We start from the raw sequence: 16,593 nt of genomic DNA on the forward strand, positions 1-16,593 counted from the left end.
CAGACCCTGATTCACTGTCCTGTGTCCAAGACCCCAATACTCCCACTGTCCTGTGTCCCAGACCCTGATTCACTGTCCTGTGTCCCAGACCCCGATACTCCCACTGTCCTGTGTCCTAGACCCCAATACTCCCACTGTCCTGTGTCCCAGACCCTGATTCACTGTCCTGTGTCCCAGACCCCGATACTCCCACTGTCCTGTGTCCTAGACCCTGATACTCCCACTGCCCTGTGTCCTAGACCCTGATTCACTGTTCTGTGTCCCAGACCCCAATACTCCCACTGTCCTGTGTCCTAGACCCTGATTCACTGTCCTGTGTCCCAGACCCCGATACTCCCACTGTCCTGTGTCCTAGACCCTGATACTCCCACTGTCCTGTGTCCCAGACCCTGATTCACTGTCCTGTGTCCCAGACCCCGATACTCCCACTGTCCTGTGTCCTAGACCCTGATACTCCCACTGTCCTGTGTCCTAGACCCTGATTCACTGTCCTGTGTCCCAGACCCCAATACTCTCACTGTCCTGTGTCCTAGACCCTGATTCACTGTCCTGTGTCCCAGACCCCAATACTCTCACTGTCCTGTGTCCTAGACCCTGATTCACTGTCCTGTGTCCCAGACCCTGATTCACTGTCCTGTGTCCCAGACCCCGATACTCCCACTGTCCTGTGTCCTAGACCCTGATTCACTGTCCTGTGTCCCAGACCCCAATACTCCCACTGTCCTGTGTCCTGGACCCTGATTCACTGTCCTGTGTCCCAGACCCCAATACTCTCACTGTCCTGTGTCCCAGACCCTGATTCACTGTCCTGTGTCCCAGACCCCGATACTCCCACTGTCCTGTGTCCCAGACCCTGATTCACTGTCCTGTGTCCCAGACCCCGATACTCCCACTGTCCTGTGTCCCAGACCCTGATTCACTGTCCTGTGTCCCAGACCCTGATTCACTGTCCTGTGTCCTAGACCCCGATACTCCCACTGTCCTGTGTCCTAGACCCCGATACTCCCACTGTCCTGTGTCCCAGACCCTGATTCACTGTCCTGTGTCCCAGACCCCGATACTCCCACTGTCCTGTGTCCTAGACCCTGATACTCCCACTGTCCTGTGTCCTAGACCCTGATTCACTGTCCTGTGTCCCAGACCCCAATACTCCCACTGTCCTGTGTCCCAGACCCCAATACTCCCACTGTCCTGTGTCCTAGACCCTGATTCACTGTCCTGTGTCCCAGACCCCGATACTCCCACTGTCCTGTGTCCCAGACCCTGATTCACTGTCCTGTGTCCCAGACCCCGATACTCCCACTGTCCTGTGTCCCAGACCCTGATTCACTGTCCTGTGTCCCAGACCCCGATACTCTCACTGTCCTGTGTCCTAGACCCTGATTCACTGTCCTGTGTCCCAGACCCTGATTCACTGTCCTGTGTCCCAGACCCTGATTCACTATCCTGTGTCCCAGACCCCAATACTCCCACTGTCCTGTGTCCTCGACCCTGATTCACTGTCCTGTGTCCCAGACCCTGATTCACTATCCTGTGTCCCAGACCCTGATTCACTGTCCTGTGTCCCAGACCCTGATTCACTGTCCTGTGTCCCAGACCCCGATACTCTCACTGTCCTGTGTCCTCGACCCTGATTCACTGTCCTGTGTCCCAGACCCTGATTCACTATCCTGTGTCCCAGACCCTGATTCACTGTCCTGTGTCCCAGACCCTGATACTCTCACTGTCCTGTGTGTAACTGCAGCCTGGGTGTGGTCAACATGGCTCATTCCTAGAGACTCTGATAATTAGTCTCCCACTTGCCTGTCACACTCTCTTTATCTATCACCTTGCAGGGTTGCGCACGATTGTCTCACAGGATTGGAGTATTCCAGCTGCCAATCATTGTCAAGATTGAAATGAGAAAGATTAAATGTCAAGATTGTGCTCCCCATAACCCAACACGTATCAGAAAGCACTCTATCCGCAGGAGTCAGACAGAATCCAGAAAGATATTTTACTGGAATTAACACATGGGGAGACACAGTTGGCAACACTGATTTCCTGCTAATCTACATCGATACCCAATTATACCAGTTCAGGGTGATCTGATTCATTGATCAATGAGAAAACAGCAGTAAAAACAACTAAACCTCCAAGAGAACAAAATTCAACCAGAATTTATACCTCTGTTACCTCCAGCCTTGACCAGGCCACCGCACTCATAGATGGCCTCCCACCTTCCACTCTCCTTAATCCAAAACTCTGCTGTCCATGTCCTAACTCGCACTAAATCCTATTCACCCAGCACCCACCTGTACTCGCTAACCTACTTTATCTTCCGGTTAAGCAAAGCCTCAATTTTAAAATTCTTACCCTTGTATTCAAATCCCTCCGTGATTTCACCCCTCCGTATCTCTGTAATCTCCTCCAGTCCTACAACCTACCAACAACAACTTAATTTATATAGCACCTTTAGCATAATAAAACATCCCAAGACACCTCACAGAAGCATGATAAATCAAAATATGACACCGAACCACATCAGGCACAATTAGGTCCCGTGCAAAAGCTCGATCAAAGAGGGAGGTTTTCAGGAGCATCTTAAAAAAAGGAGGGAGAGGTGGAGAGGTTTAGGGAGGGAATTCCAGAGCTTAGGGCCCAGGCAGCTGAAGGCACGGCCGCCAATTGCAGAGTGATTAAAATCGGGTACGCTCAAGAGGCCAGAATTGGATGAATGCAGATGTCTTGGAGGGTTGTAGGGCTGGAGGAGATTACAAAGATAGGGAGGGGTGAGACCTTGGAAGGATTTGAAAACAAGGATGAAAGTTTTAATAATGAAGTGTTGCTTGACCGGGAGCCAATGTCGGTCAGTGAGCACAGGGGGTGATAGGGAACGGGACCTTTTTTTATTCATTCATGGGATGTGGGCGTCACTGGCTATGCCAGCATTTATTGCCCATCCCTAATTGCCCTTGAGAAGGTGGTGGTGAGCTGCCTTCTTGAACCGCTGCAGTCCATGTGGGGTAGGTACACCACCCCACAGGAAGGGAGTTCCAGGATTTTGACCCAGCGACAGTGAAGTAACGGTGATATAGTTCCAAGTCAGGATGGTGTGTGACTTGGAGGGGAACTTGTAGGTAGTGATTGACTTCCAACAACCACAAACATCTTCCTTTATGCTAGGTATCACTCCAACCAGTGGAGAGGTTTCCCCGATTCCCATTGGCTCCAGTTTTGCTCTGGCTCCTTGATGCCATACTCGGTCAAATGCTGCCTTCATGTCAAGGGCAGTCACTCTCACCTCACCTCTTGAGTTCAGCTCTTTTGTCCATGTTTGAACCAAGGCTGTAATGAGGTCAGGAGCTGAGTGGCCCTGGCGGAACCCAAACTGAGCATCACTGAGCAGGTTATTGCTAAGCAAGTGCCGCTTGATGGCACTGTTGATGACACCTTCCATCACTTTACTGATGATTAAGAGTAGACTGATGGGGCGGTAATTGGCTGGGTTGGATTTGTCCTGCTTTTTGTGTACATGACATACCTGGGCAATTTTCCCCATTGCCGGGTAGATGCCAGTGTTGTAGCTGTACTGGAACAGCTTGGCTAGGGGCGCGGCAAGTTCTGGAGCACAGGTCTTCAGTACTATTGCTGGAATATTGTCAGGGCCCATAGCCTTTGCAGTATCCAATGCCTTCAGTCGTTTCTTGATATCACGCAGAGCGAATCGAATTGGCTGAAGTCTGGCATCTGTGATGCTGGGGACTTCAGGAGGGAGCAGAGATGGATCATCAACTCGGCACTTCTGGCTGAAGATTGTTGCAAATGCTTCTGCCTGATCTTTCGCACTGATGTGCTGGGCTCCCCCATCATTGAGGATGGGGATATTTGTTAGTTGTTTAATTGTCCACCACCATTCACGGCTGGATGTGGCAGGACTGCAGAGCTTAGATCTGATCCGTTAGTTATGGGATCACTTAGCTCTGTCTATTGCATGCTGCTTACGCGGTTTGGCATGCAAGTAGTCCTGTGTTGTAGCTTCACCAGGTTGACACCTCATTTTGAGGTATGCCTGGTGCTGCTCCTGGCATGCCCTGCTGCAGTTTTCATTGAACCAGGGTTGGTCTCCTGGCTTGATGGTAATGGTAGAGTGGGGGATCTGCCGGGCCATGAGGTTACAGATTGTGGTTGAGTACAATTCTGCTGCTGCTGATGGCCCACAGCGCCTCATGGATGCCCAGTTTTGCATTTCTAGATCTGTTCGAAATCTATCCCATTCAGCACGGTGATAGTGCCACACAACACGACGGACGGTATCCTCAATGTGAAGGCGGGACTTGGTCTCCACAAGTACTGTGTGGTGGTCACTCCTACCAATACTGTCATGGACAGATGCATCTGTGGCAGGCAGATTGGTGAGGACGAGGTCGAGTATGTTGTTCCCTCGTGTTGGTTCCCTCACTACCTGCCGCAGACCCAGTCTAGCAGCTATGTCTTTTAGTACTTGGCCAGCTCGGTCAGTAGTGGTGCTACTGAGCCACTCTTGGTGATGGACATTGAAGTCCCCCACCCAGAGTACATTTTGTGCCCTTGCCACCCTCAGTGCTTCCTCCAAGTGCTGTTCAACATGGAAGAGTACTGACTCATCAGCTGAGGGAGGGCGGTAGGTGGTAATCAGTAGGAGGTTACCTTGCCCATGTTTGACCTGATGCCATACGACTTCATGGGGTCCAGAGTCGATGTTGAGGACTCCCAGGGCAACTCCCTCCCTACTGTAGACCATTGTCCCGCCAACTCTGCTGCTTGCCCTGCTGGTGGGACAGGACATACCCAGGGATAGTGATTGCAGTGTCTGGGACCCGGTGTGAGTTAAGACACAGGCAGCAGAGTTTTGGATGACCTCAAGCATATGGAGGGTGGAATGTGGGAGAACAGCCAGGAGTGCATTGGAACAACCCTCTGAGATCTCTGCACTCCTCCAATTCCGGCCTCTTGCAGATTTAGGGTTTCCTACACTCCACCATTGGCAGCCGTGCCTTCAGCTGCCTGGTCCCTAAGCTCTGGGATTCCCTTTAAGACACTCCTTAAAAACTGACCTCTTTGATCAAGCTTTTGGTCACCTGTACTAATATCTCCTCAAGTGGCTCGGAGTCAATATTTTTATGATAACATTCCTGTGATGTTTGACTATGTTAATAGTGCAGTATAAACAAGTTGTTGACAGACCAGGGTGTGAAAGCAGAGGAAAAGGGGAGGAGAGAAAGTGTGAGCAGTGAGTAGGCGGGCCGTGCAGAAGAAACATTTGGAAAAAAATGAAAGAGAAACAAAAAAAATAGATGAACACACACTCCTCCTCCTAGTTATTTAGTAATGAGTCACAGACTCACCCTGTTAATGCTCTGAACACAATCCCCCTCTCTCTGACGACAACTACTTACTGAAGGATAGGCTGCTGGCAACTGCTCCATTCAGTACTGTTGAAGCATCTGGAAAAGTTTGCAAAGCAGGCAGAGCTTTTGGAAAAGAATCATAATGATTTAAATGAGCTGCAGCTGCAGGCTCGGTGACTGGCCAGAGAGAGAGAGAGAAAGAGAGAGAGAGGAAAACACGGAACGCGCTGCCTGAAAGGGCGGTGGAAGCAGATTCAATAATAACTTTCAAAAGAGAATTGGATAAATGCATGGAAAGGGAGCATTTGAAGGGCCATAGGGATAGAGCAGAGAGTGGGATGCTCGGGAGATGAGGATGAGAGAGAGAGTGACAGAGCGAGAGAGAGAATCTCAACACATGGCTCCAAGGTGAGAAAGTTGATCTGAACTCCCCTCTCTCTAAGAATCAGAACGTGAATCAGCCAGCGGATGTTGAAACGTGCCTCAGGTTAAAGTATAAAATGACCAATGGACTCTCTCAGCCCTGCTCCATCCAGTCTCACATCATCTGCACCGTGACTAATCCCCAGCTCCGGGGGAACTGTCAGTAATGGGAGACCAACAACAATTTATCTTTACTTAGAAGTTGCCAGTGTTTATGCTTCACACGAGCCTCCTGCCTCCCAGCTTAATCTAACACAACTACTCCTTTATCTAACTTCTCTTTAAATGCATGGTGTAAACAGATATGACCAGCAACATGACAGAAGAACACAGGAACACGAGGAGGTCACTTCCTGAAGTGGCTGTAACATTGACCAGCTCTCCCTCTGATCTGTGGAATTCCACTAACTCTGCTTCCAGTTCCCACCCATCCTTCACTTTAACACAGAATCTAACAGCACCCAAGGAGGCTATTCGGCCCTTCATGTCTGGACTGGAAAATCCTGACAGTGCTGGGATTCAAACCCACGTCCAAGACTGAGGCTTAAATCCGTGTATTTTGCACTGGAAGGAGGGTCAGTAACCAGAGGACACAGATAAGAAGATAATTGACAAAAGACCCAGAGATGACATGAGGGAACATCTCTTTACACAGCGAGTTGTTGTGATCTGGAACGCGCTGCCTGAAAGGGCGGTGGAAGCTGATTCAATAATAACCTTCAAAAGGGAATTTGATAAATACTTGAAGGGGAAAAATTTGCAGGGCTCTGGGGAAAGAGACTGATTGGATAGGACCTTCAAAGAGCTGGCATAGACACGACGGGCTGAATGGCCTCCTTCAAGGGAGGGAAGTGCGATCACAAGGTCCATCTCAACTGCCTCCCTGTCCCTTTCTGTATCACTGCTGATGGACTCTCTACCGACCTCTATTTTCACCCCACAAACCGTCACATACACATGGCCATGTTCATTCGTTCACTTGTGTCATCTTCTTCCCAGCAGGTTGACAGCCATGAATCTCCACCTCTGTCTGTTCTGTGCTGTCCTTACAGATTCTGCATCGGTCAACTGCATCCAGTCCATTCTATTCATCATCCATTTTCTTCTCTGCTCCCCTCTCCTACATTTTCTGTCAATCTTTCCTTCCAATAAGTGTCTCTGTCTATCTTCTGCTCCAATGATGTGACTGAAACATTACATCTTTCTCTCTTTGATGTTATGCACTAATTTCCTCCTTTTCTCCAGCCATTTCCAGCACTTCCTCATTAGTCTTTCTGTGTGTGTAGGATATGCGGAACATCCTCCGATATGTCCACATGTTGAATACATTCAGCTGATCAATTGTTGTCCATGTCTCTGAGGCATATCACATAGATAATAAAACGTAGCACCTCAGCATTCTTTTCCAAAGATTCAGGTTCAGTTTCTTTGATGTTAACACATCCTTCATTCTGACGAAGCTGCTCTTTTCATGGCTATCTCACAATCACATCTCCCATCGTCTGTGGTAGGAACATAGGAAATAGGAGGAGGAGTAGGCCATTCGGCCCCTCGAGCCTGCTCCACCATTCAACTAGATCCTGGCTGATCTTCCACCTCAGCGCCACTTTCCTGCACTATCTCCATAGCCCTGGATGTTGCTATGGTCAGGTGAGGAGGGGTCAAAGGGCTTCCCTCTTCTCCTTGTTTAATAACAGGTTTAATTCTGTTTTCAAGTGGATGTACCGTCCAATTCAGTAGGGGTTTGATTACTTACTTGCGATGATCATAACAAGGACCAATCGGACAGGTTTTCTTGAGTTTAACAAAGAAAGAGGTTAACTTTATTGTAATGAAACAAAACGAATTAAAATAATAAACTATGCAGCAACTTTCACACACACAAACACACGCGCGAGGTTCACATACACAAATAGATTACAGAGTGGGGAACAATAGCTTGGTCAATTTAGAGTCCATAGAAAAAAAAAGTATACAGTCTGTGGGGTTTGGTGTTTCGGCTGGCTTCCAGCTGAATTCGGTGGTCCTGAAGCTTTTACTTTGAAGAGATAGATTACGGATTCGGTGGGTCTCTTGGAGACAGCGATGTGGATGTTTTCTTCCAAAGGGGTTTCTGATTGTAGCCGGAGTATGCAGAGGTGGTCAGTCGACAGGCAGGGTTTGTAGCTTGCAAGCTGGAATGGAGAGAGAGAGATGGACCCCCACTTGGGTCTGCACATGTCAGAGCCCAGATGCTTTTCCTAGTTGCAGAGAAACACCAGCTTAAAACCACAGGGTGGAGGGGGGACTTGTCACATGACAGTCACCCAGTGATTCAAGATGGTAGTTAGCAGTGTATTTGTTCTTGCTAAAAACAGGTAGTTCCCTTAAATATCCTGGGTCTTGGTTCTTACTGGGATGAGCAGACATTTTGTTTCCAGCTCACAGGCCTTGCAATGCAGGATACACTATTGCACATTAGGTGGCCATCTTAAGCTGCCAGTAAAGTCATCTTTTATCTGTTCCTTTTTTAAATTTCTTTTAAAAAAAATAATTAATCCACTGACTGGAGATCTGAATTTAAGAAAATTATCATTCAACAAAGCACGTTGACGTAACAATATCTTTAATATCTGCCCAAGGTATGTAAACCTTTTCACTAGTTTATTTTTTTATTCATTCATGGGATGTGGGCGTCACTGGCCAGGCCAGCATTTATTGCCCATTCCTAATTGCCCTTGAGAAGGTGGTGGTGAGCTGCCTTCTTGAACCGCTGCAGTCCATATGGGGTAGACACACCCACAGTGCTGTTAGGAAGAGTGTTCCAGGATTTTGATCCAGTGACAGTGAAGGAACGGCGATATAGTTCCAAGTCAGGATGGTGTGTGACTTGGAGGGGAACTTGCAGGTGGTGATGTTCCCATGCATTTGCTGCGCTTGTCCTTCTAGTTGGTAGAGGCCGCGGGTTTGGAAGGTGCTGTCTAAGGAGCCTTGATGCATTGCTGCAGTGCATCTTGTAGATGGTACACACTGCTGCCACTGTGCGTCGGTGGTGGAGGGAGTGAATGTTTGTAGATGGGGTGCCAATCAAGTGGGCTGCTGTGTCCTGGATGGTATCGAGCTTCTTGAGTGTTGTTGGAGCTGCACCCATCCAGGCAAGTGGAGAGTATTCCATCACACTCCTGACTTGTGCCTTGTAGACGGTGGACAGGCTTTGGGGAGTTAGGAGGTGAGTTACTCGCCTCAGGATTCCTAGCCTCTGACCTGCTCTTGTAGCCACGGTATTTATATGGCTACTCCATTTCAGTTTCTGGTCAATGGTAACCCCCAGGATGTTGAAAGTGGGGGATTCAGCGATGGTAATGCTGTTGAATATCAAGGAGAGATGGTTAGATTCTCTCTTGTTGGAGATAGTCATTGCCTGGCACTTGTGTTGCGCGAATGTTACTTGCCACTTATCAGCCCAAGCCTGGATATTGTCCAGGTCTTGCTGCATTTCTACACGGACTGCTTCAGTATTTGAGGAGTCACGAATGGTGCTGAACACTGTGCAATCATCAGCGAATATCCCCACTTCTGACCTTATGATTGAAGGAAGGTCATGGATGAAGCAGCTGAAGATGGTTGGACCTCGGACACTACCCTGAGGAACTCCTGCAGTGATGTCCTGGAGCTCAGATGATTGACCTCCAACAACCACAACCATCTTCCTTTGCGCTAGGTATGACTCCAGCCAGCGGAGGGTTTTCCCCCCGATTCCCATTGACTTCAGTTTTTCTAGGGCTCCTTGATGCCATACTCGGTCAAATGCTGCCTTGATGTCAAGGGCAGTCACTCTCACCTCACCTCTTGAGTTCAGCTCTTTTGTCCATGTATGAACCAAGGCTGTAATGAGGTCAGGAGCTGAGTGGCCCTGACGGAACCCAAACTGAGCATCACTGAGCAGGTTATTGCTAAGCAAGTGCCGCTTGATAGCACTGTCGACGACACCTTCCATCACTTTACTGATGATTGAGAGTAGACTGATGGGGTGGTAATTGGCCGGGTTGGACTTGTCCTGCTTTTTGTGTACAGTACATACCTGGGCAATTTTCCACATTGCAGGGTAGATGCCAGTGTTGTAGCTGTACTGGAACAGCTTGGCTAGGGGCGCGGCAAGCTCTGGAGCACAGGTCTTCAGTACTATTGCCAGAATATTGTCAGGGCCCATAGCTTTTGCAGTATCTAGTGCCTTCAGTCGTTTCTTGATATCACGCGGAGTGAATCGAATTGGCTGAAGTCCGGCATCTGTGATGCTGGGGACTTCAGGAGGAGGCCGAGATGGATCATCAACTCGGCACTTCTGGCTGAAGATTGTTGCAAATGCTTCAGCCTTATCTTTAGCACTGATGTGCTGGGCTCCCCCATCATTGAGGATGGGGATATTTGTGGAGCCACCTCCTCCAGTTAATTGTTTAATTGTCCACCACCATTCACGGCTGGATGTGGCAGGACTGCAGAGCTTAGATCTGATCCGTTGGTTATGGGATCGCTTAGCTCTGTCTATCGCATGCTGCTTACACAGTTTGGCATGCAGATAGTCCTGTGTTGTAGCTTCACCAGGTTGACACCTCATTTTGAGGTATGCCTGGTGCTGCTCCTGGCATGCCCTCCTGCACTCTTCATTGAACCAGGGTTGGTCTCCTGGCTTGATGGTAATGGTAGAATGGGGAATATGCCGGGCCATGAGGTTACAGATTGTGGTTGAGTACAATTCTGCTGCTGCTGATGGCCCACAGCGCCTCATGGATGCCCAGTTTTGCATTGCTAGATCTGTTCGAATTCTATCCCATTTAGCACGGTGGTCATGCCACACAACACGATGGACGGTATCCTCAATGTGAAGGTGGGACTTCGTCTCCACAAGGACTGTGCGGTGGTCACTCCTACCAATACAGTCATGGACAGAAGCATCTGCAGCAAGCAGATTGGTGAGGACGAGGTCAAGTATGTTTTTCCCTCGTGTTGGTTCCCCCACCACCTGCCGCAGACCCAGTCTAGCAGCTATGTCCTTTAGGACTCGGCCAGCTTGGTCAGTCGTGGTGCTACCGAGCCACTGTTGGTGATGGACATTGAAGTCCCCCACCCAGAGTACATTTTGTGCCCTTGCCACCCTCAGTGCTTCCTCCAAGTGGTGTTCAACATGGTGGAGTACTGAGTCATCAGCTGAGGGAGGGCGGTAGGTGGTAATCAGTAGGAGGTTACCTTGCCCATGTTTGACCTGATGCCATGAGACTTAATGGGGTCCAGAGGCGATGTTGAGGACTCCCAAGGCAACTCCCTCCCTACTGTAGACCACTGTACCACCACCTCTGCTGGGTCTGTCCTGCCGGTGGGACAGGACATACCCGGGGATGGTGATGGCAGTGTCTGGGACATTGTCTGTAAGGTATGATTCCGTGAGTATGACTATGTCAGGCTGTTGCTTGACTAGTCTGTGGGACAGCACTCCCAACTTTGGCACAAACCCCCAGATATTAGTAAGGAGGACTTTGCAGGGTCGACAGGGCTGGGTTTACCGTTGTCGTTTCTGGTGCCTAGGTCGATGCCGGGTGGTCCGTCCGGTTTCATTCCTTTTTATTGACTTCGTAGCGGTTAGATACAACTCAGTGGCTTGCTGGGCCATTTCTGAGGGCATGTAAGAGTTAACCACATTGCTGTGGGTCTGGAGTCACATGTAGGCCAGACCAGGTAAGGACAGCAGATTTCCTTCCCTAAAGGAAGGACATTAGTGAACCAGATGGGTTTTTACAACAATCGACAATGGTTTCATGGCCATCATTAGACTAGCTTTTCATTCCAGATTTCTTTTATTAATTGAATTCAAATTCCACCTTCTGCTGTGGTAGGATTCGAACCCATGTCCCCAGAGAAATACCCTGGGTCTCTGGGTTACTAGTCCAGTGATAATACCACTACGCCACTGCCTACCCCCTGGTTCCAAGACTTGTCCATTTACTTCAATTTTCATTTCCGGGGTTAGTTATCTGCTTATCACCATTGTCTTGGTTTTTTTTCACGTTCATGTTCCACATTCCCTGTATTCACTTTGTTCACATTTTCCTTCGGGTCTTTTCTGACTCTGCAATCAGTGCAGTGTCATCTGGCTCTGTTACTGGACCAATAATCTAGACAACAGGAGTTCAAAACCCATCGCAGCAGCTTGAGAATTTGAATTCTTTTTCTTCAATTCAGAAAATAAAACGCTGGTTTCACCGATCGTGAGAATGAAGCAGTTGATTGTCGTAAAAACCCATCTGGTTCACTGACGTCCTTTAGGGACGGAAATCTGCCGTCCTTACCTGGTCTGGCCGACACGTGATTCCATTCCCACACTAACTGTTCTCTAAAGTAGTCGAGCAAGTTATCAAACTGCTTCAAGGCAACGAGGGATGGGTAACAAATGTCAGCCTTGGTAGCCAAGCCCACATCCTGTTAACAAACAAAATTAAGCTGTTTGCAGGTCTGCTTCTTCCATCCCATTTCCTCCATAAAGACTCCATCCCTTTCCTTCAATTTTTCCACTCGTTACTTTGATAAATTCACTTTCCACACCTGAGCCCAGGATTCCACCCGAAGATGGTCAATAAGATTCTTGACTGTGTTTGCACCATTTCCCAGGCCATTGCCTCACTTGCCTTCCTGAACCAATAACAACTTATATTTAAATAGCACCTTTTATGTAATAAATCATCCCAAGGAGCTTCACAGGAGCATTATAAAACAAAATATGACACCGAGCAACATCAGGAGATATTAGGACAGGTGACCAAAAGCTTGTATTAAGGGGCAGGTATTAAGGAGATTCTTAAAAGGAGGAGAGAGAAAGAGAGGTGGAAATTTTAGGGAGGGAATTCCAGAGCTTCGGCCTTGGCAGCTCCAATGGTGAAGCGATTAAAATCAGGGATGCTCAAGAGAATTAGAGGAGTGCAAAGATCGGGTTGTGGGCTGGAGGAGATGGTGGTGGTGGGGGGGGCGCAGGGGAGCAGGTCATGGAGGGATTTGAAAACAGGAATGAGAATTTAAAAATCAACCAACCAACAATACTCTCCTTCTCCTCACCTTTCCTCACCATCCACCTTCAGCAGCCTCCTCACTGGTCAGATTTCACCAATTATATGCCTTTGCCATTAAACACATCCTTCCTTCACTCCTTAATTTCCAGAGAGCTCCATTCCCTACTGCAGAAGCTGGGATTGTTCTCCTTAGAGCAAAGCAGAGTAGGTTAAGGGGAGATTTGACAGAGGTGTTGAAAATCATGAAGGGTTTTGATCGAGTAAATAAGGAGAAACTGTTTCCAGTGGCAGGAGGGTCAGTAATGAGAGGACACAGGTTTCTGATAATTCGCAAAAAAACCAGAGAGGGAGATGAGAATGTTTTTTGACGCAGTGAGTTGTTGTGATCTGGAACGCGTTGCCTGAAAGGGCGGTGGAAGCAGATTCAGTAGTAACTTTCAAAAGAGAATTGGATAAATATTTGAAAAGAAAAATTTGCAGGACTCCAGGAAGAGTGGGGGGGGGGGGGGGGGGGGGTGTTGGGAGGAGGTCGGGGGGGGGGGGGGGGAGAGAGGGGGAGGTGGGACTGATTGGATAGTTCTTTCAAAGAGACAGCACAGGTACAATGGGCCGAATGGCCGCTTTTTGTGTGGTAAGACTCTCTGATTCTATGAATACCCTGGTTTACTCTCCCACCAGCCCTTCTCCCAGCTCTCCATCCTCTGGCACCTTCCCTTGCGGCACAGGAGATGCAGTAACTCCTTCCACATCATTGTCAGTGCCTTAAATACTCCTCCACCCCCTGTAACAGCTCAGAGGAACAATCACTCAGCCCCTCAATCCTATTCCATAATTCAATCAGATCATGGCTGATCTGTACCTCAACTCCATTTCCCCGCCTTTACTCCATATCCCTCAATACCCTCACCCAATAAAAACCTATTGATCTCGGCTTTGAAATCTCCAGCTGAGCCTCAGCATCCACAGCATTTTGTGGGAGGGAGTTCCAGATTTCCACTTTATGTGAAAAATTGCTTCCGACATCACCTCTGAACGGCCTGGCTTTAATTTTAAGATTGTGCCTTCTTGTTCTGGACTCCCCCATTTGTGGAAATAGTTTCTTTGTATCTACCCTATCGAATCCCTTTAATAATTTAACACCTTGATTAGATCATCCTTCAGCCTCCTAAACTCAAGGGAATACAAGCCAAGCTTACGCATCCTGTCTTCATAATTTAACCTTTAAGCCCTGGTATAATTTGAGTGAATCTGGTCTGTACACCCTCTGTAGCTAACATACCTTTCCTGAGGTGCCCAGAACCGAACACAATACAGATTGCAGCAATAGAAAAACAGACTATTTTTTCATAAGTGTGAAACTTCTAAATGTTGATGATCAGAGAGATTTGCATGTACTTGTACAAGGAACAGAGAAAGCTAGGAAGGTAAATGGCATGTTGGCCTTTATTGCAAGGGGATTGGAGTACAAGAATAAAGAAGTCTTGCTACAATTGTAAAGGGCTTTGGTGAGACCACATCTGGAATACTGCGCACAGTTTTGGTTTCCATATCTAAGGAAGGATATACTTGCACTGGAAGTGGTATCACGAAGGTTCACTATACTGGTCCCTGGGATGAGAGGGTTGTCCTATCATGAGAGGCTGAATAAATTGGGTGTATATCGTCTGGAGTTTAGAAGGATGATCGGTGATCTCATTGACATAGACAAGATTCTGAAGGGGTTTGACAGGGTAGACACTGAGAGGTTGTTTCCCCTGGCTGGTGTCAATCCGAGCTTATGAACTATAAAATGAACCTATTTTCGTGTAAACAAAATGGAGTAAGAGGTCAGATGACCTTTCCTTTCCTGCAAACACACATAGAACCAGCAGAACCATGAGCTAATTTTCATGTCTGGATAAGTCTTGGAGAAGTCATTAAAATACAAAAGACCTTTTTGGACACATCCCTGGGAAATCATTAAAATGCAAATGACCCTGTCGTAATGGCTACTTCTCTCAATATGATTGGGTTGACAATAACGTTGCAGACTGTTTGACTCCAAACTCAAATTCCAAAGAATGGGTGTGGAGGGCTCTACTTTATCAAGATGAGATGAGCATGAATGACACGCAGACTACATGGTCTACCAATGGCCTAACCATCAAAAACCATTTATGAGGGCTATGGAAAGAGAAACTTTGGTCACATGACAGAACGAGGTTTCTGATAAGGAGCTTTAATAAAGGTATATTCTGGGCAAACAAATGAGATCCAGCTGTGCCAACTAAGAGAAAGGACCCTACCTAAGATTACCAGTTTTGTAGGCAGCAACTGCAGTTGGCCTTGAAGTCCCAACCTGAGAATTTTTTTTATTATTTCAAGGCCAGCATTTGTTGCCCATCCCTAATTGCCCTTGACAACTAAGTGGCTTGCTGGGCCATTTCAAAGGGCAGTTAAGAGTCAATCACATTTCTGTGGGTCTGGAGTCACATGTAGGTCAGACCAGGTAAGGACGGCAGATTTCCTTCCCTAAAGGACATTCGTGAACCAGATGGGTTTTTATGACAATCGATGATAATTTCATGGCACCATTACTGAGACTAGCTTTCAATTCCAGATTTTTAAAAATTAATTAATTGATTTTAAATTCCACCAGCTGCCGTGGTGGAATTTGAACCTGTGTCCCCAGGGAATTAGCCTGGGTCTCTGAATTACTAGTTCAGTGATATTGCCACGACACCACCATCTCCCCCTCAATTATACCAGGACTTTATCATTGACCTTTGGCTAGAATATAGCAAGGCCAGCTGCAACAGCGCCCATGTCTTCCTGAACCTCCTAAGCCTTTCCTCAGTGAACAAGGGGAAAGATTACAGGTCTGCACCGTTTCAAGTCTTCGTCCTGGGGAAAAGCAAGTTTAACAGAGAACTCTTTACAAATCATCAGACCTAATGCATGTTATCTTTGTAATCTCTGTCTTTTCTTGACTGTGTGTATCTGTATGAGTGTGAGAGTGAGTGCTGTTACTTATATTTCAGGTGTTGAACACTAAACATTTACCTTTCTCTTAAAACTTATGAGAGAACCTGTCATTTGTCTGTTCTTGACAATTAAAGCACTCAGGGGTTGAAAAAAAACTTTTAAAAAAAACGCTGTCTTCGTTCAGTCAAGAGTTGAAAAAGGGGGAACCATCCCTACCATCTCTCATCTGTCCGTAACACTGGGGAATCTAGAACACAGGGGTACAGGGGAAGAGACTCATTTAAGACTGAGATGAGAAGAAATGTCTTCATTCAAAGGGTTATGAATCTTTGGAATTCTCTACCCCAGAGGGCTGTGGATGCTCCATCATTGAATACATTTAAGGCTGGGATAGATAGATTTTTGGTCTCTCAGGGAATCAAGGGATATGGGGAGTGGGCAGGAAAGTGGAACTGAGGCAGGAGATCACCCATTATCGTATTGAAAGGCGATGGGCCGAATGGTCTACGCCTGCTCCTATTTCTTATGTTTAATGCTCTAATGCTCTGACCAAGGCTCTGTACAACTGAAATATCATGACCTCACCTTTGATATAAAGACCAACATTACCTTAGTCTTTTTCACTACATTTGCACCTGTGCACCAGCTTTTACTGATTGTGTACATGGACACCCAAATTATCGTTGCTCCCAATCTCTCCCCATTAAGAAATTATTCCAATTTATCTTCATCAGCTCCAAAGTGGATGACCTTGCATTGAATTCCATCTGCCACAGTTTTGCCCACTCACTTAATCTGTTTAT

At 47.4% G+C, this 16,593-nt stretch overlaps 1 protein-coding gene across 2 annotated transcripts in view; it reads right to left on the reverse strand.

Annotated features, from left to right (window-relative positions):
• Window positions 1-16,593, reverse strand: part of tmbim1a (transmembrane BAX inhibitor motif containing 1a) — an 82,293-nt gene that overhangs the window by 45,128 nt on the left and 20,572 nt on the right. Inside the window, exon 2 of one of the 2 annotated variants that reach the window (XM_068034760.1) lies at window positions 12,113-12,242. The exons of the other annotated variant lie outside the window; for it this stretch is intronic. The gene's annotated coding sequence lies outside the window, so the exon portion shown is untranslated. The remainder of the gene's footprint in view (window positions 1-12,112; window positions 12,243-16,593) is intronic. 2 annotated transcript variants of the gene reach the window in all.

Source organism: Heterodontus francisci, chromosome 7 (genome assembly GCF_036365525.1).
Source record: "Heterodontus francisci isolate sHetFra1 chromosome 7, sHetFra1.hap1, whole genome shotgun sequence".
NCBI lineage: Eukaryota > Metazoa > Chordata > Chondrichthyes > Heterodontiformes > Heterodontidae > Heterodontus > Heterodontus francisci.